At 46.9% G+C, this 23129-nt stretch overlaps 1 protein-coding gene across 1 annotated transcript in view; it reads left to right on the forward strand.

Annotated features, from left to right (window-relative positions):
- The window catches only part of LOC147115177 (fer-1-like protein 6), a 904394-nt gene that overhangs the window by 843198 nt on the left and 38067 nt on the right, over window positions 1-23129 (forward strand). The gene's annotated exons all lie outside the window — the stretch shown is intronic.

The following is a 23129-nucleotide window of genomic DNA, read 5'->3' on the forward strand; positions in this document are numbered from 1 at the left end:
ATTCGTGGTCAAACCATTTCATATTTTTATTTTGTCTTTTGTGATGCTTCCTCTTCTGTTTCACGAGGTCGGCTTTTACAGCTGCCTCATGGAAGATCATATTTATATCCTCTATGGCCGTGTTTACACCATCTCTGGTGATCTCATATAGATTTTCTTTAAATTTTGAAATTTTACTTGTGAGATCAGGTGAATTTAGTGCTGTGATGAATTTATCTCCACTGTCTGGGGCCCATCTGTATGTCTGGTTTATTTTATGTAGCTTACTGTGTTCCTTTTTTGTGTCTGTAGTTTGGGCAGAAAGTTTAAGGTACACATTTATTTGGTTATGGTCTGAGAGGGGGGATTGTTGCCTGACAGTGAATGCGTTGATATCGCAGGGGTCCAGGTCAGTGATTGTATAGTCCACCACACTAGACCCAAGAGTTGAGGAGTATGTGAGTCTCCCTTGGGAGTCCCCTCTGAACCTACCATTAACTATGTACAGGCCTAAGGCTCGGCAGAGTTGCACTACCTCCCTACCGCTTTTGTTTATTTCACGATCAAGGTTGTTCCGATTTGCGATGGCTGGTGTGACATCTAAAGGGGTCTGGCCAAACACATGGTTGTTTCCCTGTGGGTCTATGAAGTCAGGTTCATAACCGGTCCTTGCATTTAGGTCCCCACATATTATCACCTTTCCTTGGGCCTGGAAATGGCTGATTTCCATGTGGAGAGTATCAAATAACTCCTCTTCGAAATATGGCGAATCTATTGGAGGTATGTAGATCGCACATAAGTAAACATCTTTTTTTGCTATTCCTATATTTTTATCTAGTTTTAGCCATACGTGTGATTTCCCCTGTTTTACCGGTGAGATGTGTTTGTCCAGTTCTCCCTTATACCACACCAATATTCCCCCGGAGGTTCTGCCCTTGCGTGTTTTAGTGTTCTTTACTGAGGGCACAATGATTTCATGGTACATTGGAGGACAGTGGGTCGGCATGTCCTTTTGGCACCATGTTTCTGTTAACACAATTATATCAATGTCTTTTATAGCTTTTAGGAATTCAGGGTCTGTACTCTTCATCCCAAAAGTTGAGGAGCGGAGGCCCTGGATATTCCAGCAGCTTATGTGGAAAGAACGCATTTATATAGTTCAATAAAACGAAATAAAATGGACCTATTTTGTGGGATGAGTGTGGAAACACTATTTTCTATAATGCTAAGTGATGATTTAGTATAAATTTCATGAGGCATGCACATATATCTATCTAATAATAGTAATAATACTGATAATATAACAATAATGATAATGATAAATAACAATATTAATAATTTCTCCGGCTTTCTATCAGGCTGTTCAGCATCGTCATGATCTTTCTCAGTTCTTGGTCTACAGTCTGTGGTCTAGAGGGGGGTCTTGGGTCAGGTATAAAAGCACGGTTCTGTTGTCGGTTTTGTAAAGGAGGGTGGGGGACATTGGTGGTCCTGTTTGGGCTCCCAATGGTAGGGGGGGTGGGAGGGCTGCGTCTTTTGGCAGTGTTTATGAGGTTTCTTGCGAAGACCCACATCCGCTGTTTGAGTAGATGTATTTCGTCATAGAGGTCCCTTGTGTTGATGTTTGGATGATGGGCCAGGGAGACGTTGGGGAGGACAGAACATCTCGTGTCGATCTCCCTGTTGGTGTTGTGGATTATATAGGCTGGGGTGTCCTTTCTGGGCAGTAGTGTGGAGATCACGATCCGCGCCTCGGGGAATTCCCTGCTGGCCTTTTCTGCCATCCTGCTCACCGCCCAAGCCGTGCCTTCCTGTAGGGTGCGTAGGTCGTTCGTGCCTGTGTGGATCACAATCCATTTGGGGCTTCCAAGGGATTCTTTGTTCAGGATCTTCATTGCTTGGCCTGTGTTGCTGCACCATTTTTTCAGGACTTGATGGTCTGGGAACAGCCTCTGGGGGTCCAGAAACTTTCCGTTGGAGTCGGTCAGCAGGACCGCCTGAGGGGCTGGTTTTTCAGACTGGGTAACAGTAGTCTGGGTAGGACTCGCCTGGTGGCTGGTTGTTGGCTGGGTTTCTGGGATATGTTGTGTGGCAGGAGCGGGGTTTGGGGCTTTCGGTGTGTCCTCGTTTGGGGGGTTTTCTGTCGGTTTTTGTGTTCCTGTGTGTGAGGACTGGGTAGCAGTAGTCTGGGCATGACTCGACTGAGGGCTCTCTCTCTCACACTCCCAGTCTCTCTCTCTCTCACACTCTCACACTCCCAATCTCTCTCTCACACTCCCAATCTCTCTCTCTCTCACACTCCCAATCTCTCTCTCTGTCTCACACTCCCAGCCTCTCTCTCACACACCCCCAGTCTCTCTCTCACACTCCCAGTCTCTCTCTCTCACACTCCCAATCTCTCTCTCTCACACTCCCAATCTATCTCTCTCACACTTCGAATCTGTCTCTCGCACTCCCAATCTCTCTCTCTCTCTCACTCCCAATCTCTCTCTCACACTCCCAATCTCTCTCTCTCACTCCCAATCTCTCTCTCTCTCATGCTCCCAATCTCTCTCTCTCTCACACTCCCAGTCTCTCTCTCTCATGCTCCCAATCTCTCTCTCTCTCACACTCCCAGTCTCTCTCTCTCACACTCCCAATCTCTCTCTCTCTCACACTCCCAATCTCTCTCTCTCTCTCACACTCCCAATCTCTCTCTCTCTCTCTCTCACACTCCCAATGTCTCTCTCTCTCACACACTCCCAATCTCTCTCTCTCTCTCACACTCCCAATCTCTCTCTCTCACACTCCCAATGTCTCTCTCTCTCACTCCCAGTCGCTCTCTCTCACACTCCCAATCTCTCTCTCTCACTCCCAGTCTCTCTCTCCTCTCTCACACTCCCAATCTCTCTCTCTCTCTCTCTCACACTCCCAGTCTCTCTGTCTCACACTCCCAATCTCTCCCTCTCTCACACTCCCACTCTCTCTCTCTCTCACACTCCCAATCTCTCTCTCACCCTCCCAGTCTCTCTCTCTCACACTCCCAGTCTCTCTCTCTCACACTCCCAATCTCTCTCTCTCACACTCCCAATCTCTATCTCACACTCCCAATCTCTCTCTCTCTCTCACACTCCCAGTCTCTCTCTCACACGCCCAGTCTCTCTCTCACACACTCCCAATCTCTCTCTCTCTCTCACACTCCCAATCTCTCTCTCTCACACTCCCAATCTCTCTCTCTCACACTCCCAATCTCTCTCTCTCTCACACTCCCAATCTCTCTCTCTCTCACACTCCCAATCTCTCTCTCTCTCACACTCCCAATCTCTCTATCTCTCTCTCACTCCCAGTCTCTCTCTCTCACACCCAGTCTCTCTCTCTCACACTCCCAATCTCTCTCTCTCTCACTCCCAGTCTCTCTCTCTCACACTCCCAATCTCTCTCTCTCTCTCTCACACTCCCAGTCTCTCTCTCTCTCACACTCCCAGTATCTCTCTCTCTCACACTCCCAATCTCTCTCTCACACTCCCAATCTCTCTCTCTGTCTCACACTCCCAGCCTCTCTCTCACACACTCCCAGTCTCTCTCTCACACTCCCAGTCTCTCTCTCTCACACTCCCAATCTCTCTCTCTCACACTCCCAATCTCTCTCTCTCACACTTCGAATCTGTCTCTCACACTCCCAATCTCTCTCTCTCTCTCACTCCCAATCTCTCTCTCACACTCCCAATCTCTCTCTCTCTCTCTCTCACACTCCCAATCTCTCTCTCTCTCACACTCCCAATCTCTCTCTCTCTCTCTCACACTCCCAATCTCTCTCTCTCTCTCTCACTCCCAGTCTCTCTCTCTCACACTCCCAATCTCTCTCTCTCACACTCCTAGTCTCTCTCTCACACTCCCAGTCTCTCTCTCTCTCACACTCCCAATCTCTCTCTCTCACACTCCCAATCTCTCTCTCTCTCTCACACTCCCAATCTCTCTCTCTCTCACACTCCCAATCTCTCTCTCTCTCACACTCCCAATCTCTCTCTCTCTCTCTCACACTCCCAGTCTCTCTCTCACACTCCCAGACTCTCTCTCTCACACTCCCAATCTCTCTCTCTCTCACTCCCAGTCTCTCTCTCTCTCACACTCCCAATCTCTCTCTCTCTCTCACACTCCCAATCTTTCTCTCTCTCTCTCACTCCCAGTCTTTCTCTCTCACACTCCCAATCTCTCTCTCTCTCTCTCACACTCCCAGTCTCTCTCTCACACTCCCAGTCTCTCTCTCACACTCCCAGTCTCTCTCTCTCTCACTCCCAATCTCTCTCTCACACTCCCAATCTCTTTCTCTCTCTCTCTCTCTCTCTCCCAATCTCTCTCTCACACTCCCAATCTCTCTCTCTCTCTCTCTCACTCCCAGTCTCTCTCTCTCACACTTCCAATCTCTCTCTCTCTCACTCCCAGTCTCTCTCACTCACACTCCCAATCTCTCTCTCTCTCACACTCCCAGTCTCTCTCTCTCACACTCCCAGTCTCTCTCTCACACTCCCAGTCTCTCTCTCTCACACTCCCAATCTCTCTCTCTCACACTCCCAATCTCTCTCTCTCACACTTCGAATCTGTCTCTCACACTCCCAATCTCTCTCTCTCTCTCTCACTCCCAATCTCTCTCTCACACTCCCAATCTCTCTCTCTCTCTCTCTGACACTCCCAATCTCTCTCTCTCTCACACTCCCAATCTCTCTCTCTCACACTCCCAATCTCTCTCTCTCTCTCTCACTCCCAATCTCTCTCTCTCTCTCTCTCACTCCCAGTCTCTCTCTCTCACACTCCCAATCTCTCTCTCTCTCACACTCCTAGTCTCTCTCTCACACTCCCAGTCTCTCTCTCTCACACTCCCAATCTCTCTCTCTCACACTCCCAATCTCTCTCTCTCTCTCTCACACTCCCAATCTCTCTCTCTCTCTCTCACACTCCCAGTCTCTCTCTCACACTCCCAGACTCTCTCTCTCACACTCCCAATCTCTCTCTCTCACACTCCCAGTCTCTCTCTCTCTCACACTCCCAATCTCTCTCTCTCTCACACTCCCAATCTTTCTCTCTCTCTCTCACTCCCAGTCTCTCTCTCTCACACTCCCAATCTCTCTCTCTCTCTCTCACTCCCAGTCTCTCTCACTCCCAATCTCTCTCTCTCTCTCACACTCCCAGTCTCTCTCTCTCTCACTCCCAATCTCTCTCTCACACTCCCAATCTCTTTCTCTCTCTCTCTCTCACTCTCCCAATCTCTCTCTCTCACACTCCCAATCTCTCTCTCTCTCTCTCACACTCCCAATCTCTCTCTCTCTCACTCCCAGTCTCTCTCTCTCACACTCCCAATCTCTCTCTCTCTCACTCCCAGTCTCTCTCACTCACACTCCCAATCTCTCTCTCTCTCACACTCCCAGTCTCTCTCTCTCACACTCCCAATCTCTCTCTCTCTCACACTCCCAATCTCTCTCTCTCTCATACTCCCAATCTCTCTCTCTCTCTCACACTCCCAGTCTCTCTCTCACACTCCTAGTCTCTCTCTCTCACACTCCCAATCTCTCTCTCTCTCACTCCCAATCTTTCTCTCTCTCACACTCCCAATCTCTCTCTCTCTCTCTCTCTCACACTCCCAATCTCTCTCTCTCTCACACTCCCAATCTCTCTCTCTCTCTCTCTCTCACACTCCCAATCTCTCGCTCTCTCACACTCCCAATCTCTCTCTCTCTCACACTCCCAATCTCTCTCTCACACTCCCAATCTCTCTCTCTCTCACACTCCCAATCTCTCTCTCTCTCACACTCCCAATCTCTCTCACACTCCCAATCTCTCTCTCTCTCACACTCCCAATCTCTCTCTCACACTCCCAATCTCTCTCTCTCTCACACTCCCAATCTCTCTCTCACACTCCCAGTCTCTCTCTCTCTCACACTCCCAATCTCTCTCCCTCTCACACTCCCAATCTCTCTCTCACATTCCCAGTCTCTCTTTCTCTCACACTCCCAGTCTCTCTTTCTCACACACTCCCAGTCTCTCTCTCTCTCTCTCACATTCCCAATCTCTCTCTCTCACACTCCCAATCTCTCTCTCTCTCACACTCCCAATCTCTCTCTCTCACACTCCCAATCTCTCTCTCTCTCACACCCCCAATATCTCTCTCTCACACTCCCAATCTCTCTCTCTCTCACACTCCCAATCTCTCTCTCTCACACTCCCAATCTCTCTCTCTCTCACACTCCCAATCTCTCTCTCTCACTCCCAATCTCTCTCTCTCACTCCCAATCCAATTCCAATTCCAATTAAAATGCTTTATTGGCATGAAAGTTTACAGAGAACCATATTGCCAAAGCTTACATAGCAAAAAGGTACAGTTTTCCAACATTCTGTAGGTGTCAATCGATTTGACATTTGTTGGGTACATACAATATTACTTTTAAACAATATTAATTTTAAACAGTCTTTGTACTTCATTTGGTACGTTCAATATTAATTTTAAACAGTCTTAATTTTAAACAGTCCTCAGGTTGTGACATGTTGTTACATATTTGGCCCCAAGGTATGGTCTGTCTCCTTCTCCTAGGACTAATCTCAATTTTGACAGATCATCCAATTCCTTGAAATCTGGGGTTGTTTGGCTTAGCTTGTTGAATAATATGTTTCTTGATGTGTTGAATTTTTCGCATTTTAGGAGGAAATGCATTTCTGTTTCAACCTCGCCAGCCAGACATTGATCGCATATTCTATTCTCTCTAGGCTGCCAGGATTTCTTGTATCTGCCTTTTTCAATTTCCAGTTGGTGGTCGCTTAGTCTGTACCTGGTGAGGGTCTGTCTCTGTTTTGTGTCTCTGATGGTCGTGAGGTAGTCTGCCAGTTTATATTCTCTTTTTAGGGCCCGGTAACATTCTAATCTGCTTTGGCTTTCGGTTATTTTGTTCCAATGTTCCAGGTAGGTTTCTTTGCATTTTTTAATGATTTGGTTCACTCGGATTGGTGTTTGGGCGGCTGTGTTGGTCTGGGGCTGGTCAGGGTCCGGCTGAGTACTTAGTTTCCGTAGCAGCTGACTCAGGGGACTCTTTTCTGGGTTTAGCTCTTGGGTCTGAAAGGCTTTGAAATGAAGGGTGTCTGGGGAGCTAGATTTGAGGTGATTTAGGAAGTTTAGTGCTCGTTTTTGGATGTTTATTATCAGTGGGTATCTGCCTAGTTCGGCTCTGCATGCATTTGTTGGCGTTTTCCTTTGGGTGCGAAGGATGCTTCGGCAGAATTCTGCATGTAGGGCTTCTATTGTATGTTTTTCCCATTTAGTGTAGCTTTGGTGATTTAGCGGGCCCCATACTTCACTACCGTACAGTGCAATGGGCAGGATTATGCTGTCAAAAATTTTGAGCCAGATTTTGATTGGGATTTGGATGTTGTAGAATTTTCTTTTTATTGCATATAGGGCTCTTCGGGCTTTTTCTTTTAGTGCATTCACTGCTATGCTGAAGCTCCCTGATGCTGTAATAGTTAGACCAAGGTAGGTGTAGCTCATAGTGTGTCCTATAGTGATATCACTGAGGGTAAACTGGTATTTGTTTTCCTGACATCTGGGCCTTTTTTGAAAAATCATGATGTTGGTTTTCTTTAGATTTACTGTTAGAGCCCAATTTTGGCAGTATTTGTCGAGTAGGTCTAGTTGTTGCTGTAATCCCTGTTCTGTGGGAGACAGCAGAACCAGGTCGTCCGCATAGAACAGGGATTTCACTTCTCCATCTAGGAGACGGAGACCTGGTGACTCGCTTTGCTCCAGCATGTCTGCTAATTCATTTATGTATATGTTGAACAGGGTCGGGCTCAAATTGCAGCCCTGCCGGACGCCTCTTCTCTGGGTGAAGAAATCGGTGCGTTTGTCTCCAATTTTGACCCCGCATTTGTTTTTCAGATACATTGATTTAATAAGGTCATAGACTTTGCCCCCTATTCCACATTGAAGAAGTTTATAATAGAGCCCTTCGTGCCATATAGAGTCAAAGGCTTTCTTGAAGTCGATGAAACAGGCGAATATTTTCCCATTTTTTGTTTGGTGTATATGTTTTTCAATGAGGGTGTGAAGGGTATAGATATGGTCGGCGGTGCGGTGTTTTGGAAGAAAGCCTATTTGGTTTTTTCTGAGGATATTATGTTTGTTAAGAAAATCAAGTAATCTACTATTTAGAATACTGCAGAATAACTTCCCTAGACAACTGTTGACACAGATGCCGCGGTAGTTATTTGGGTCTGATTTGTTTCCGCTTTTATATATGGGGGAGATTAGTCCTTGGCACCAGATATCGGGAAAACAGCCTGAACGTAATATGATGTTGAATAATTTGAGTACCGCACCCTGCATCTCCATATTGCTGAACTTGAGCATTTCATTTTTGATGTTGTCTGGGCCACAGGCTTTCTTTAGGTGGAGAGATTTTGTTTTTGTGGCCATTTCTTTCCATGTGATTGGGGAGTCTAGAGGGTTTTGGTTGTCTTTGATTGTTGCTTCTAATGTGTGGAGTTTTTCTGTGACCTGATGTTGACTTGGGTTTGTTTCGTTTATTGGGATGTCTTTGTAGAGGTTTTCAAAATGTGTTCTCCAGATGTCGCCATCTTGGATTGGTAATGCTTGCAATTGTGTTGTACTCAGGTTATTCCACATTTCCCAGAATTGTTTTGGGTTGGTGGAGTTTTCAATTTCTTCTAGTATTTTGTGGGTATAGTTTTGTGTTTTGTTCCTAATGGTGTGTTTATATCTTTTGAGGGTTTCATTGTATCTAGTACGTAGGTCCGGATTGTTTGGTTGCCGATGCTTTTGGTTTGATATTTTTCTCAGGTCTTTTCTGGCATTTTTGCATTCGTGGTCAAACCATTTCTTATTTTTATTTTGTCTTTTGTGACTCTTCCTCTTCTGTTTCACGAGGTCGGCTTTTACAGCTGCCTCATGAAAGATCATATTTATATCCTCTATGGCCATGTTTACCCCATCTCTGGTGATCTCATATAGATTTTCTTTAAATTTTGAAATTTTACTTGTGAGATCAGGTGAATTTAGTGCTGTGATGAATTTATCTCCACTGTCTGGGGCCCATCTGTATGTCTGGTTTATTTTATGTAGCTTACTGGGTTCCTTTTTTGTGTCTGTAGTTTGGGCAGAAAGTTTAAGGTACACATTTATTTGGTTATGGTCTGAGAGGGGGGATTGCTGCCTGACAGTGAATGCGTTGATATCGCAGGGGTCCAGGTCAGTGATTGTATAATCCACCACACTAGACCCAAGAGTTGAGGAATATGTGAGTCTCCCTAAGGAGTCCCCTCTGAACCTACCGTTAACTATGTACAGGCCTAAGGCTCGGCAGAGTTGCACTACCTCCCTACCGCTTTTATTTATTTCACAATCGAGGTTGTTTCGGTTTGCGATGGCTGGTGTGACATATAGAGGGGTCTGGCCAAACACATGGTTGTTGCCCTGTGGGTCTATGAAGTCAGGTTCACATCCTGTCCTTGCATTTAGGTCCCCACATAGTAGCACCTTTCCTTGGGCCTGGAAATGGCTGATTTCCATGTGGAGAGTGTCAAATATCTCCTCTTCAAAATATGGCGATTCTATTGGAGGTATGTAGATCGCACATAAGTAAACATCGTTTTTTTCTATTCCTATATTTTTATCTAATTTTAGCCATACGTGTGATTTTCCCTGTTTTATCGGTGAGATGTGTTTGTTCAGTTCTCCTTTATACCACACCAGGATTCCCCCGGAGGTTCTGCCCTTGCGTGTCTTAATGTTCTTTACTGAAGGCACAATAATTTCATGGTACATTGGGGGACAGTGGGTCGGCATGTCCTTTTGGCACCATGTTTCTGTTAACACAATTATATCAATGTCTTTTATAGCTTTTAGGAATTCAGGGTCTGTACTCTTCATCCCAAAAGTTGAGGAGCGGAGGCCCTGGATATTCCAGCAGCTTATGTGGAAAGAACGCATTTATATAGTTCAATAAAACGAAATAAAATGGACCTATTTTGTGGGATGAGTGTGGAAACACTATTTTCTATAATGCTAAATGATGATTTAGTATAAATTTCATGAGGCATGCACATATATCTATCTAATAGTAGTAATAATACTGATAAGATAACAATAATGATAATGATAAATAACAATATTAATAATTTCTCCGGCTTTCTATCAGGCTGTTCAGCATCGTCATGATCTTTCTCAGTTCTTGGTCTACAGTCTGTGGTCTAGAGGGGGGTCTTGGGTTCTGTTGTTGGTTTTGTAAAGGGGGGTGGGGGACATTGGTGGTTCTGTTTGGGTTACGGCTCCCAATGGTAGAGGGGGTGGGAGGGCTGCGTCTTTTGGCAGTGTTTATGAGGTTTTTTGCAAAGACCCACATCCGCTGTTTGAGTAGATGTATTTCGTCATAGAGGTCCCTTGTGTTGATGTTTGGATGATGGGCCAGGTAGACGTTGGGGAAGACAGAACATCTCGTGTCGATCTCCCTGTTGGTGTTGTGGATTATATAGGCTGGGGTGTCCTTTCTGGGCAGTAGTGTGGAGATCACGATCCGCGCCTCGGGGGATTCCTTGCTGGCCTTTTCCGCCATCCTGCTCACCGCCCTAGCAGTGCCTTCCCGTAGGGTGCGTAGGTCGTTTGTGCCTGTGTGGATCACAAGCCATTTGGGGCTTCCAAGGGATTCTTTGTTCAGGATCTTCATTGCATGTTCTGTGTTGCTGCACCATTTTTTCAGGACTTGATGACCTGGGAACAGCCTCTGGGGGTCCAGAAACTTTCCGTTGGAGTCGGTCAGCAGGACCGCCTGAGGGGCTGGTTTTTCAGACTGGGTAGCAGTAGTCTGGGCAGGACTCGACTGATGGCTGGTTGTTGGCTGGGTTTCTGGGATATGTTGTGTGGCAGGAGCGGGGTTTGAGGCTTTCGGTGTGTCCTCGTGTGGGGGGGCATCTGACGGGTTCTGCGTCCCTGTGTGTGAGGACTGGGTAGCGGTAGTCTGGGCAGGACTCGACTGAGGGCTGGTTGTTGGCTGGGTTTCTGTGGTGAGCTGTGTGGCAGGAGCGGGGTTTGTGGCTTTCGGTGTGTCCTCGTGTGGGGTGGCATCCGACGGGTTCTGTGTCCTTGTGTGTGTTGTTTTTTGGACCTTAAGAGGTTTGTGTTGCCTGCTGAGCCTTTCTACGGCCTCCGTCATTTTGTTTAGTTGGGTATGGAGTTCTTGGATCTTATTTATTTGTTCCTCTACGGTCTTTCTCAGATTGTGGATGGTGGACTCGTTTTCCATTTTCAGCTGTTTGAGTTCCTCCGTCCAGTTCTTGGTCTGTGTTTCTCTGTATTCGTTGAATTCGAGTTCTAGTTTGGACAGACTCTCTTTCAGCAGTTTGTTTGCGTTGAGAGGTGTGGGGGGGGTGGAGATGGTCAGGGAGGTGTGTGTCTCTGCTGGACTCTCTTCTTCTTCCTCCGCTTGGCTCTCATCATCCTCTGTTCGATTCTCTTTTGCCTCCTGTCCATTGGTCCTATTTGTGTCTGCCTTAGTTTTCAGCTGGGGGAATTCCTTTTCGAAGGAGTCCAGACTTTCTACATTCCCCTGTATCATGATCTTTCCTTTTTTGTTGTAGTAGCTTATGGTTAGCAGGGGGTCATCTTTATCTAGATTTCCATCTTTACATATTTTCAGTCTGCCTCCACTGCCAATACCTTCGCTGGAAACGTATGCGTAGTATTTTTGTAAAGTCTCCTTCCATGAGGGAATGGAGTCGGTGTAGAATATGAGGTTGTTCTTCGTCTTAATCCCTTTGTGTGTGGTATAGTCAACGTAGAGGACCTCTGGGTTACTTTTTAGTGTTATGTCCTTGTGTTTTTCCTTTGCTTTATTTTTTGTGCATTGCTCAGGATATTTCATTTCCCTGCTCATTGTAGTCGTTTGTTTTGTCTCAGGTAGATAACTTTTTTTTCTCTTTTTTGTGTCGTGTTCCACCTTATCCCACTTTTAGGTCCAAAATAGAGAGTTTTTCAGGGGTTCATCTTTGATATAGCTGCTCTTAAAAGTTTCTCTCTCTCTCTCTCACAGGTTCCTGGTTCGGGTTGTTTATCGTTTCTCTCTGGTTTCTATTCCTTTTTTTTCTTTCTTTTTTTTTTTTTTTCCTTTTTTTTTTTTCTTCGGGTTTGTTGTTCTTTTTCTAGGTTAACTAAATTTAGGTAGATCTAGGTATAGCTTTTTTCCTCCGGACCCGGAGTTTTCCTCTCTCTCCTCGCGTCGGTCTCAGGCTGTTTCTGCTCTGGTCCCAGCCCCTCGGCTCGGCTGTGCAGTCCCGTCCCGGCCCGGTGTTTGTCCGAGTTTCTCCGACCCCGGAGTTTCTCGGGTTTCGGGCCCCGGGCTTGCTCTCTCTCCGGGCTTCTGCCCTGGTCCCAGCCCCTCGGCTCGGCTGTGCAGTCCCCGCCCGGCCCGGTGTTTGTCCGAGTTTCTCCGATCCCGGAGTTTCTCGGTTTTCAGGCCCCGGGCTTGCTCGCTCTCCGGGCCTCTGCCCTGGTCCCAGCCCCTCGGCTCGGCTGTGCAGTCCCGGCCCGGCCGAGTCTCTCCGACCCCGGAGTTTCTCGGATTTCAGGCCCCGGGCTTGCTCGCTCTCCAGGCCCGACCCGATCCGGCACCCCTACCTCTCCACTCGCCTCTTTGACTGGCTCGGGCCGTTCCTCCCGGTCTGGGTCGACTCCTGTTGCTGCTCGCTCTCCTTCTCTCCGGTGCCTCGCTCGGCCCGGTTCCTCGGGCCTTTCTCCGGCTTCAGGCTCCGTGCTCCGGTTGCTGCTCGGCTCTGCTCTCTCTCTCTCCCTGTTTTGGAGTTCTCTCTCTCTGTTCCCGGTTTCTCTCTCTCTCTCTCACAATCCCAACCTCTCTCTCTCACACTCCCAATCTCTCTCTCTCTCACAGTCCCAATCTCTCTCTCTCTCTCTCACACTCCCAATCTCCCTCTCTCTCTCTCTCCTTCCCTCTCTCTCTCTCTCTCTCTCCTTCCCTCTCTCTCTCTCCTTCCCTCTCTCTCTCTGTCTCTCTCTCCTTCCCTCTCTCTCCTTCCCTCTCTCTCCTTCATTCTCTCTCTCTCTTTCCTTCCATCTCTCTCTCTCTCTCCTTCCCCCTCTCTCTCTCTCTCCTTCCCCTCTCTCTCTCCTTCCCTCTCTCTCTCTCTCTCTCTCCCCTTCCCTCTCTCTCATTCCCTCTCTCTCTCTCTCCTTCCCTCTCTCTCATTCCCTCTCTCTCTCTCTCCTTTCCTCTCTCTCTTCCCCCCAGTCGCTCCTCTCTCTCTTCCAACAACAACATACCCTCAAAAGCCTCGGCACCGCCGGGCTCCCCCAGCTAGTCTATATATATAAAGCGGCTCTTCTGTCTGTCCCGATGTCTGTCTGTCCCTCCGTGTTCTATACGTTTGAAAGTTATAGAGCTTACCGACGTGCGCGTCGCCTCAAAAGAAAGCTTGCGATTCCGGACCAGTCATAGGCGTATTTACGTTTCGGCCGGAAAAAAACCGCGCCCGCGGTATCCCAAAAACGTTCAGCGTTCCGCTCATTAGCATCTCATTAACGACCGTGTGACGTTGAGGTCCACCAATCGGACGGCGGGTTCCTTCCTACAGTTGAGTGTCGAGTGACTCGACGATTGACCAATCCGACGCTTCGGTGACCTGACCGGTCGACCAATCGGTGCGTGTGTGGGCGGGCCTTTTCCTTCTGACCGAGGTGAGTGGCCGCCATCTTGCTTCCATTCTTTTTCCTGCTTTCTGCGTCTTTCTTTTCAAATATACATTTCCAGCAAAATAAAATTGAATTTATTAAATTGTTTTAAAAAAAACTTCATTCATTTGTAAATATTTTTTCTAAACTGAACATTCTTTTTCCTACCTTTTCCCGTTTTTTTGTTAGGCCTGAAAGCCTGGGACTTTCTTGCCCAGCCAGGCCCGAGCTAGGGCTTCTGCTAAGCTCCTCATCCAACGCCCCCCCCCCGTCACGTTACGTTACCCGGGGCAACGGCCTCAGCCACGAGGGTCAGGGTGCGTGCGCAGCAGGAGCAGGTGAGACGCGGCCCGGGGGGGCGGGGCTCGGAGAGCGTGGCTCTCGGCCGGGGGGGGCGGGGCTCGGAGAGCGCGGCACTCGGCAGTGCGGGGCGGCAGGGTTACCCCGGCAACCAGAGCCGCAATCGGCGGAATTCAAGCCGGCTGGGCCAGGGGCGGGGCTCGGAGAGCGGGGGGGGGGGGGGTGCGGGGCTCGGGGGGCGGGGCTCGGAGAGCGGAGAGCAAACTTTGGCCCAGAATTTGCGGTAGCATTTGCCGTCATTTTGCTTTTGAAACTGACTGCAATTTCAGGATTTGGCGTATGTGCAACCTATTGCGGAAATCCCGATGTTGCAATCTGCCATTCACTGCTCCTCCACCGGCTGCACTGTGCTTCCTTCCCCCCCCCCCCCCCCACCACAAACAGAGCCGGCATCAGTGAAATCTCTAAAAAATCAAAGCGTATTGACTGCTAAGCAAAGGTTATGACCCTGAAAAAGTAATTTAAATTTTTTGCAGTGTCCATTTTATCTATTTTCATAAAAAATTAAAATTTTTAAGCAACTTTAATTTGTTCAACTTTATTTCAGGTTTGCCTTTTGTGAGAGCGGCAATCTTTGTTTTGTTCTCTTTAACATTTAAAAAAAGTTAGAAGTGGATAATTCCCGCCCCCCCCCAGTCTCTCTCTGCCGCCCCCCCACCCCCCCAGTCGCTCTCTCTCTCTCTTCCAACAACAACATGCCCTCGAAAAAGCCTCGGCAACGCGGGGCTCACCCCAGCTAGTAAGATAATAAATGGTATGGAAATGATTAAAAAGGAACGAAAAAGAAAGTCTTGCATTTAAATAGTGCCTTTCACTACCTCAGGATGTCCCAAAGTGCATTGCAGCTAATAAAATACTTTTGAAATGTAGCAACTGTTGTAATGTTGGAAATATGGCGACCAGTTTGTGCACAGCAAGATCCCACAAACAGCAATGTGATAATGACCAGATAATCCGTTTTAATGATGTTGGTTGAGGGATAAATATTGACCAGGACACCGGGGAAAACTCCCCTGTTCTTCTTCAAAATAGTGCCAGGGGATCTTTTGCATCCACCTGAGAGAGCAGACGGGGCCTCGAAAAAGTCTTGTCGGAAAGACAGCACCTCCGACAGCACTACACTGGAGTATCAGCCTGGATTTTGTGCTCAAGTCTCTGGAGTGGGACTAGAACCCACAACCTTCTGACTCTGAGGCGAGAGTGGCACCACTGAGCCATGGCTGGCACAGTTGATCTGGAATACTACTTTAATTTAAACTATGGGAGTAGGGCCAGGGCACAGGTTCGAGCTAATAAAAGGTAACTTTAGGCCTGATATCAGGAGGAGGTTCTTCATGCAGGGCATGATCATCAACTGGAATAGACTATCGGGCAGAGCAGTGGAGAAGAAAACCCTGGAATCATTTGTGCAGCAATTAAGTGCAGCAATGGGGGATAGTGTAGGGTTGTTCTGAATGGATTTATTAAGATGGGTCAAATGGTTTTCCTCATCTATAATTATCTTTTGATCTTGTGACTTCGACGGTAAATAATAATTCATGCAAATTAATGCGCAAAGCAATGTTGTGCTAATGTTGGATTCATTCCCTAATGACTCATGGTCTGTAATGTAGTTACCCAACAAACAAGTTTACCAACAAGTACATCAGCTGGCTCATATTGTCAACTTTTACTCACAGAATTTCCTGGGAAAGTACTTACTGTATACCAATCTCTCAACCCAAAAAGTCAACAACTGATGCATGTGATCGTATCATGTAGTTTCTCTCTGTAATTCAATTGTTTGACAGTGATTAAATCATCTTGACAAGAGAATTTGAATACAAAGCACAGTGCAGCAAGCTTGCTACTTTTCAAGCCATTGTATTTTGGTGTTAGAGCAACACAGAGTGGGAAGCTTAGAAACAAAATTATATTTGATTTTTACATTTTTAAACTCTTATTTCCAAACAACCCACTCATGTAGAACATCATTATTGGCAATAACTAAACAAAAATAATCTAATTGTCATTCTCAATTACTGTACTTAAAAAAAACCTTTGATAATGGTGCTGGTATCCCTGAAAAAAATTATTTCTCTTTCTCCTGTCCTTCAGTCCCTCTCCTTCCTTCCTTCCTTCACTTCCATCTCTCTCTGTCCCCTCCTCCCTTTCTACCTCTCTTCTCACTCTTTTCTATTTTTCTCTCTCCTCCTTCCTTCTGTCTCTCTCTCCCTTAATTGCTCCCTCTATTTCCTCCTCCACTTCTCTCTTTTTCTCTCATCCCTTCTATTCCTATCTCCCCCCTCCTCTCTTGCCCCCTCGCTCTCGGCCCCCCTCTCGCCCCCCCCTCTCGCCCCCCCTCGCACCCCCACCTCTCGCCCCCCCTCGCACCCCCACCTCTCGCCCCCCCCTCTCTCTCGGCCCCCCCTCTCTGGCCCCCCCCTCTCTACCCCCCCCCTCTCTGGCCCCCCCTCTCTGTCCTCCCCCCCTCTCTCACCCCCCCTCGCCCTTTCCCCCTCTTGTCTTTTCCCTCTCTCTGGCCCCCCCTCGCCCTTTCCCCCCCTCGCCCTTTCCCCCCCTCGCCCTTTCCCCCCCTCGCCCTTTCCCCCCCTCGCCCTTTCCCCCCCTCGCCCTTTCCCCCCCTCGCCCTTTCCCCCCCTCGCCCTTTCCCCCTCTCGCCTTTTCCCCCTCTCGCCCTTTCCCCCTCTCGTCCTTTCCCCCTCTCGTCCTTTCCCCCTCTCGCCCTTTCCCCCTCTCGCCCTTTCCCCCTCTCGCCCTTTCCCCCCTCGCCCTTTCCCCCTCTCGCCTTTTCCCCCTCTCGCCCTTTCCCCCTCTCGCCCTTTCCCCCTCTCGCTTTGCCCCCCTCTCGCCCTTTCCCCCTCTCGCCCTTTCCCCCTCTCGCCCTTTCCCCCTCTCGCCCTTTTCCCCTCTCGTCCTTTCCCCCTCTCGTCCTTTCCCCCCTCTCGTCCTTTCCCCCTCTCGTCCTTTCCCCCTCTCGTCTTTTCCCCCTCTCGTCTTTTCCCCCTCTCGCCTTTTCCCCCTCTCGCCTTTTCCCCCTCTTGCCCTTTTCCCCTTCTTGCCTTTCCCCCTCTCGCCCTTTCCCCCTCTCGTCCTTTCCCCCTCTCGCCCTTTCCCCCTCTCGCCCTTTCCCCCTCTCGCCTTTCCCCCCTCTCGCCTTTCCCCCCTCTCGCCCTTTCCCCTCACGCCCTTTCCCCCTCTCGCCCTTTCCCCCTCTCGCCTTTTCCCCCTCTCGCCTTTTCCCCCTCTCGCTTTTCCCCCCTCTCGCCCTTTCCCCCCCTCGCCCTTTCCCCCCCTCGCCCTTTCCCCTCTCGCCCTTTCCCCCTCTCGCCCTTTCCCCCTCTCGCCCTTTCCCCCTCTCGCCTTTTCCCCCTCTCGCCTTTTCCCCCTCTCGCCTTTTCCCCCTCTCGCCCTTTCCCCCTCCTCCTCCTTTTCTCTCTCTACTATTCTGGTTCATTCTCTTCTGCTTCTCTTTCTTCTTCCTCTTCTGGTTTATTTTTTCTCCCCACCCCCGTTTCTGGTTTGTTTCCCTTTTTTGTTTTGCTCTCTGTTTTACAAATTAAGTTTGAGCTCTTTTATGGTTTTCTCTCTCTTCCCTACACCTTTGATTTTCTCTGCCTCCTTCCCCTTTTCTGGTTGGTTCCCTCCATCTCTCCTTTTTTTTGGTCCCCTCTCTATTCTGGTTGATTCTCTTTCTCTCTTGTCTGGTTAATTCTCTTTTTTTAAATTTAATGTTCTAGTTATTTTCTCTCTGTCCTTTTCTAATTTTTCCCTCCCTTTACTAGTGTGCTCTCTCTCTCTCAATTTCAATTTCAATTCAAATGCTTTATTGGCATGAAAGTTTACAGAGAACCATATTGCCAAAGCTTACATTGCAAAAAGGTACAGTTTTCTAACATTCTGTAGGTGTCAATCGATTTGACATTTGTTGGGTGCATACAATATTACTTTTAAACAATATTAATTTTAAACAGTCTTTGTACTTCATTTGGTACGTTCAATATTAATTTTAAACAGTCTTAATTTTAAACAGTCCTCAGGTTGTGACATGTTGTTACATATTTGGCCCCAAGGTATGGTCTGTCTCCTTCTCCTCGGACTAATCTCAATTTTGACAGATCATCCAATTCCTTGAAATCTGGGGTTGTTTGGCTTAGCTTGTTGAATAATATGTTTCTTGATGTGTTGAATTTTTCGCATTTTAGGAGGAAATGCATTTCTGTTTCAACCTCGCCAGCCAGACATTGATCGCATATTCTATTCTCTCTAGGCTGCCAGGATTTCTTGTATCTGCCTTTTTCAATTTCCAGTTGGTGGTCGCTTAGTCTGTACCTGGTGAGGGTCTGTCTCTGTTTTGTGTCTCTGATGGTCGTGAGGTAGTCTGCCAGTTTATATTCTCTTTTTAGGGCCCGGTAACATTCTAATCTGCTTTGGCTTTCGGTTATTTTGTTCCAATGTTCCAGGTAGGTTTCTTTGCATTTTTTAATGATTTGGTTCACTCGGATTGGTGTTTGGACGGCTGTGTTGGTCTGGGGCTGGTCAGGGTCCGGCTGAGTACTTAGTTTCAGTAGCAGCTGACTCAGGGGACTCTTTTCTGGGTTTAGCTCTTGGGTCTGAAAGGCTTTGAAATGAAGGGTGTCTGGGGAGCTAGATTTGAGGTGATTTAGGAAGTTTAGTGCTCGTTTTTGGATGTTTATTATCAGTGGGTATCTGCCTAGTTCGGCTCTGCATGCATTTGTTGGCGTTTTTCTTTGGGTGCGAAGGATGCTTCGGCAGAATTCTGCATGTAGGGCTTCTATTGTGTGTTTTTCCCATTTAGTGTAGCTTTGGTGATTTAGCGGGCCCCATACTTCACTACCGTACAGTGCAATGGGCAGGATTATGCTGTCAAATATTTTGAGCCAGATTTTGATTGGGATTTGGATGTTGTAGAATTTTCTTTTTATTGCATATAGGGCTCTTCGGGCTTTTTCTTTTAGTGCATTCACTGCTATGCTGAAGCTCCCTGATGCTGTAATAGTTAGACCAAGGTAGGTGTAGCTCATAGTGTGTCCTATAGTGGTATCACTGAGGGTAAACTGGTATTTGTTTTCCTGACATCTGGGCCTTTTTTGAAAAATCATGATGTTGGTTTTCTTTAGATTTACTGTTAGAGCCCAATTTTGGCAGTATTTGTCGAGTAGGTCTAGTTGTTGCTGTAATCCCTGTTCTGTGGGAGACAGCAGAACCAGGTCGTCCGCATAGAACAGGGATTTCACTTCTCCATCCAGGAGACGGAGACCTGGTGACTCGCTTTGCTCCAGCATGTCTGCTAATTCATTTATGTATATGTTGAACAGGGTCGGGCTCAAATTGCAGCCCTGCCGGACGCCTCTTCTCTGGGTGAAGAAATCGGTGCGTTTGTCTCCAATTTTGACCCCGCATTTGTTTTTCAGATACATTGATTTAATAAGGTCATAGACTTTGCCCCCTATTCCACACTGAAGAAGTTTATAATAGAGCCCTTCGTGCCATATAGAGTCAAAGGCTTTCTTGAAGTCGATGAAACAGGCGAATATTTTCCCATTTTTTGTTTGGTGTATATGTTTTCCAATGAGGGTGTGAAGGGTATAGATATGGTCGGCTGTGCGGTGTTTTGGAAGAAAGCCTATTTGGTTTTTTCTGAGGATATTATGTTTGTTAAGAAAATCAAGTAATCTACTATTTAGAATACTGCAGAATAACTTCCCTAGACAACTGTTGACACAGATGCCGCGGTAGTTATTTGGGTCTGATTTGTTTCCACTTTTATATATGGGGGAGATTAGTCCTTGGCACCAGATATCGGGAAAACAGCCTGAGCGTAATATGATGTTGAATAGTTTGAGTATCGCACCCTGCATCTCCATATTGCTGAACTTGAGCATTTCATTTTTGATGTTGTCTGGGCCACAGGCTTTCTTTAGGTGGAGAGATTTTGTTTTTGTGGCCAGTTCTTTCCATGTTCTCTCTCTCTCTCTCTCCTGATTCTCTTTATTCACTTCCCTATTCTTACGTCTGTTCCTCTCTCGTTTATACTGGTATTGGAGATTTATAGTGATAGATCAAAGAAAGCAGACTGCTTTAACTTAATGAGTCAAAGAGAGCAGGCTCGGGCTACTGACCAAGGCCAGAGAGTGGGCCAGTAGTACTGAAGCAGCCCAGAGGTTGTTTGCAGCAGTAAACCTCAGTGCAATGTGCATTGCTAATGGAAATGTTATTATTCATGAACATTTATTAATGCTGCTGATACAATGTGGAAATTTGCGCAAAACAGGCGAGAGCAAATCAACAACCCGGAAATGGAAATGGAAAATAGAATGGGGTGGGGTGTAAACCGAGTGGCCGATTCACTATTGCCTGTTTTGCCCAACCGCCCAAGACCAAGTTCTACCCCAATATGTTAATTGCTAACTTTACCAAATCTTTCCAGTGCCACATTTATATGGACACTCTTCAGCAATGGTCTAGTCCACTGTTCTAAGCTAACCTACCTATAGTAATCTGGGATGTAATGTTTAAGTTATCCACCAGATGGAGCCAAAGATTAAGGGATCATATTCACCAGTGTTTAAGGTAATGTCCTGGTACACCAGTTAGTATGGTAATGTGGCATTGCATTATGGGTATGACTCAGAGGTGAATCCTCCATCTTGGCTCGTGCAGTTAGAAATACTGTGTTTTGCCTGCAGCCTGTAAGAGCTATGTCTCTCTGCTACACCGTGTAATAAACAGTTGGGTTTTGTTCCTTAAGATCTTGCTTATCTCAGTTTCTGACCTTACCACTCGGATATCACACTACCGAAGTAACAATCAGACTAATTGTTTCTGCATACTTCCGCATTCTGGCAATGATTTATTCTCCATTTTTGTTTCGAGAGGTTTCAGCACCATTCTTCATTGGCATCTTGGACTCACTCCCATTTTGCAATAGTTTCACTAATTCTGTCAATTGCTGATCTCCCTGCTTGTTTTCATACCCAAACACATCAGGTAGAGGGGCTTTGAAGAATCTTGGAGAATGGGAAGGAGCAGACAATGTGGCTACAGTAGCTAGAGGGAGGGCTCAGGCTGGGGCCAGCAAACTTCTAAAGTCTGTATGTGCAAAAGGCTCTTCCCACAATAAAAAAACCCAGCACATTTTAGAAAGAGAGGATTTTCTGAGCAGTTTGGCGTTGTGCCACTTCCCTTCTCACTCTTGTGGGTGGTTTAAAAACTGCAATGTAACATCGTGAATTTCTATTTCAAGTTTGCAACTTTGCAAAAATAAAAAGGGATTTGTGCCAGGGTAATCAGCTGTGAGTACGGTCAACTTTAAGATTCAATTAAATACATGATGGGCTGGATTTTCATTGGGCTGTGGAGTCGGGATTGGAGGCGCGTGGGGGTTTAAAAGCCCGAAATCGGGGGTCCCGACCCCATCCCGCCCCCAACCCGCCTCTATTCCAGTTTCAAAGGAGGCGGGTACCCGCCCCGCACTGGGACCCGCCTCCCCGAGGCGGGAAGGGGATTAGTGCCAATTAACTGCCTGTTAACATGTAGTTAACAGGCAGTTTTTAGCCTAATCCCTATTTTCATTGTTGAAATGTGGGATTCCCGACGGCTCCAAACCACGCCAAGTTAGCGAGGTGGGCCATCGGGCTGAAGGGCTTGGAGGGGTCGAGATGTCTGGTGTTCAGATGAGTGATGGGTGCATGAGTGCAGAGGTAAGTGTGTTTGGTCTGTGTAAAGTGTTTAAAGAAGTTCTACTATCCTTTACTTACCTTTGCAGCCTTCCTTCCTTCAGGTCTCGGGAGTCCCTCATCTCACCGGCACAGAAAGCAGAATGGCCGCCAGCTGTCAAAATCTGCAGCCTCTGCTTTCTGTTCCGGGGAGATCTCTAAATCATCCTGAGAGGAAGGAATTAACCTGGAGTACAGATTATCAGTGTTTGACAGCTTCAAACAGCTGTGAAACGCTGATACTTCATCTGTCAATAGGTCTTGACAGATGAAATTTCAATCTGTGATGTCACCTGTTGCCGGGTGGCCCTTAATTGGCCTGCTGAACCCACTGGGCGGGCTCAACAAGGTCAATCAAGTCTAAATTGCGTGGGTTGGCTAGAACTCGATGGAGGTGGGACTACAACCCAAAAGTTGTAGTCCCGCATCCTACCCGCCTCCTCAATGAAAATCCAGCCCGATGTCTTCATAGCAAGCATCTAAAGTGTTTCAGATCTAATAACTACTCAAACAGTGTCCAAAACCAGTTGGTAGGCAGAATAGGGACCGGGTAAGGGCGTCCGTTTGAATCTTTTCTTTGCTGCGAATGAAAATTTATCAAAAATCTTTATGATTTAATGACTAATGTTTCAGAAGTAAGTGGAAAAATATTTACTTCTATTTTAGAGCCCTGATTTCTGGTGTCCTGTGTACATTTTATACATTTCTAGACAGCCAACTCAAAAACAGAACTGTCCAATCCAAAACCAGACAGGTAGCAACTCTACTAATAATGGCAGAATGAGCAGATTTCGGGTAGCTTAATTATTCTCAGCACTGAAATGTCTTATAACTTTGCAACAGTAAAGTTACTCTCTTGTGTTTCATTTACAAGACTTTTATTTGTAACATCATATAATGCTGCTTGTACTAAACTAGGTTAGAAAAGGCCCTTATTCATGGACTGCAGGCTGCAGTAAAACTCTGCATTTCACCCATTATTCACCAATTATATTAGATCCCTAAAAGAGCCATGGTTTGAATTCAGCCTCGGTTGATGAGATGAGTATGTCCTCTCCTAGTTGGAAAGAGTCCTTTCTCTAACATATTTGCATAATAATGTCCACACTATTTCCAGTGGGTTTGAGTCGATAGCACAAAACAGATACCTGTAATTTGGCAATTTCACTCTTGGAGGTTATAAGGATAGCTTGTATGGCAAGTAGAAAAATTCAAACTAATGTAGTAACGGATGCTCTTTTGAGTTTGGGATTAATGTACATTGGTGGGGCAGAGTGCCTCAGTTATACAATACTAACCTAGGAGTGTTTGATGCTACAGTGGGTTACAAAAAG

Source organism: Somniosus microcephalus, chromosome 7 (genome assembly GCF_052327205.1).
Source record: "Somniosus microcephalus isolate GS21.2 chromosome 7, FLI_Smic_1.0, whole genome shotgun sequence".
NCBI lineage: Eukaryota > Metazoa > Chordata > Chondrichthyes > Squaliformes > Somniosidae > Somniosus > Somniosus microcephalus.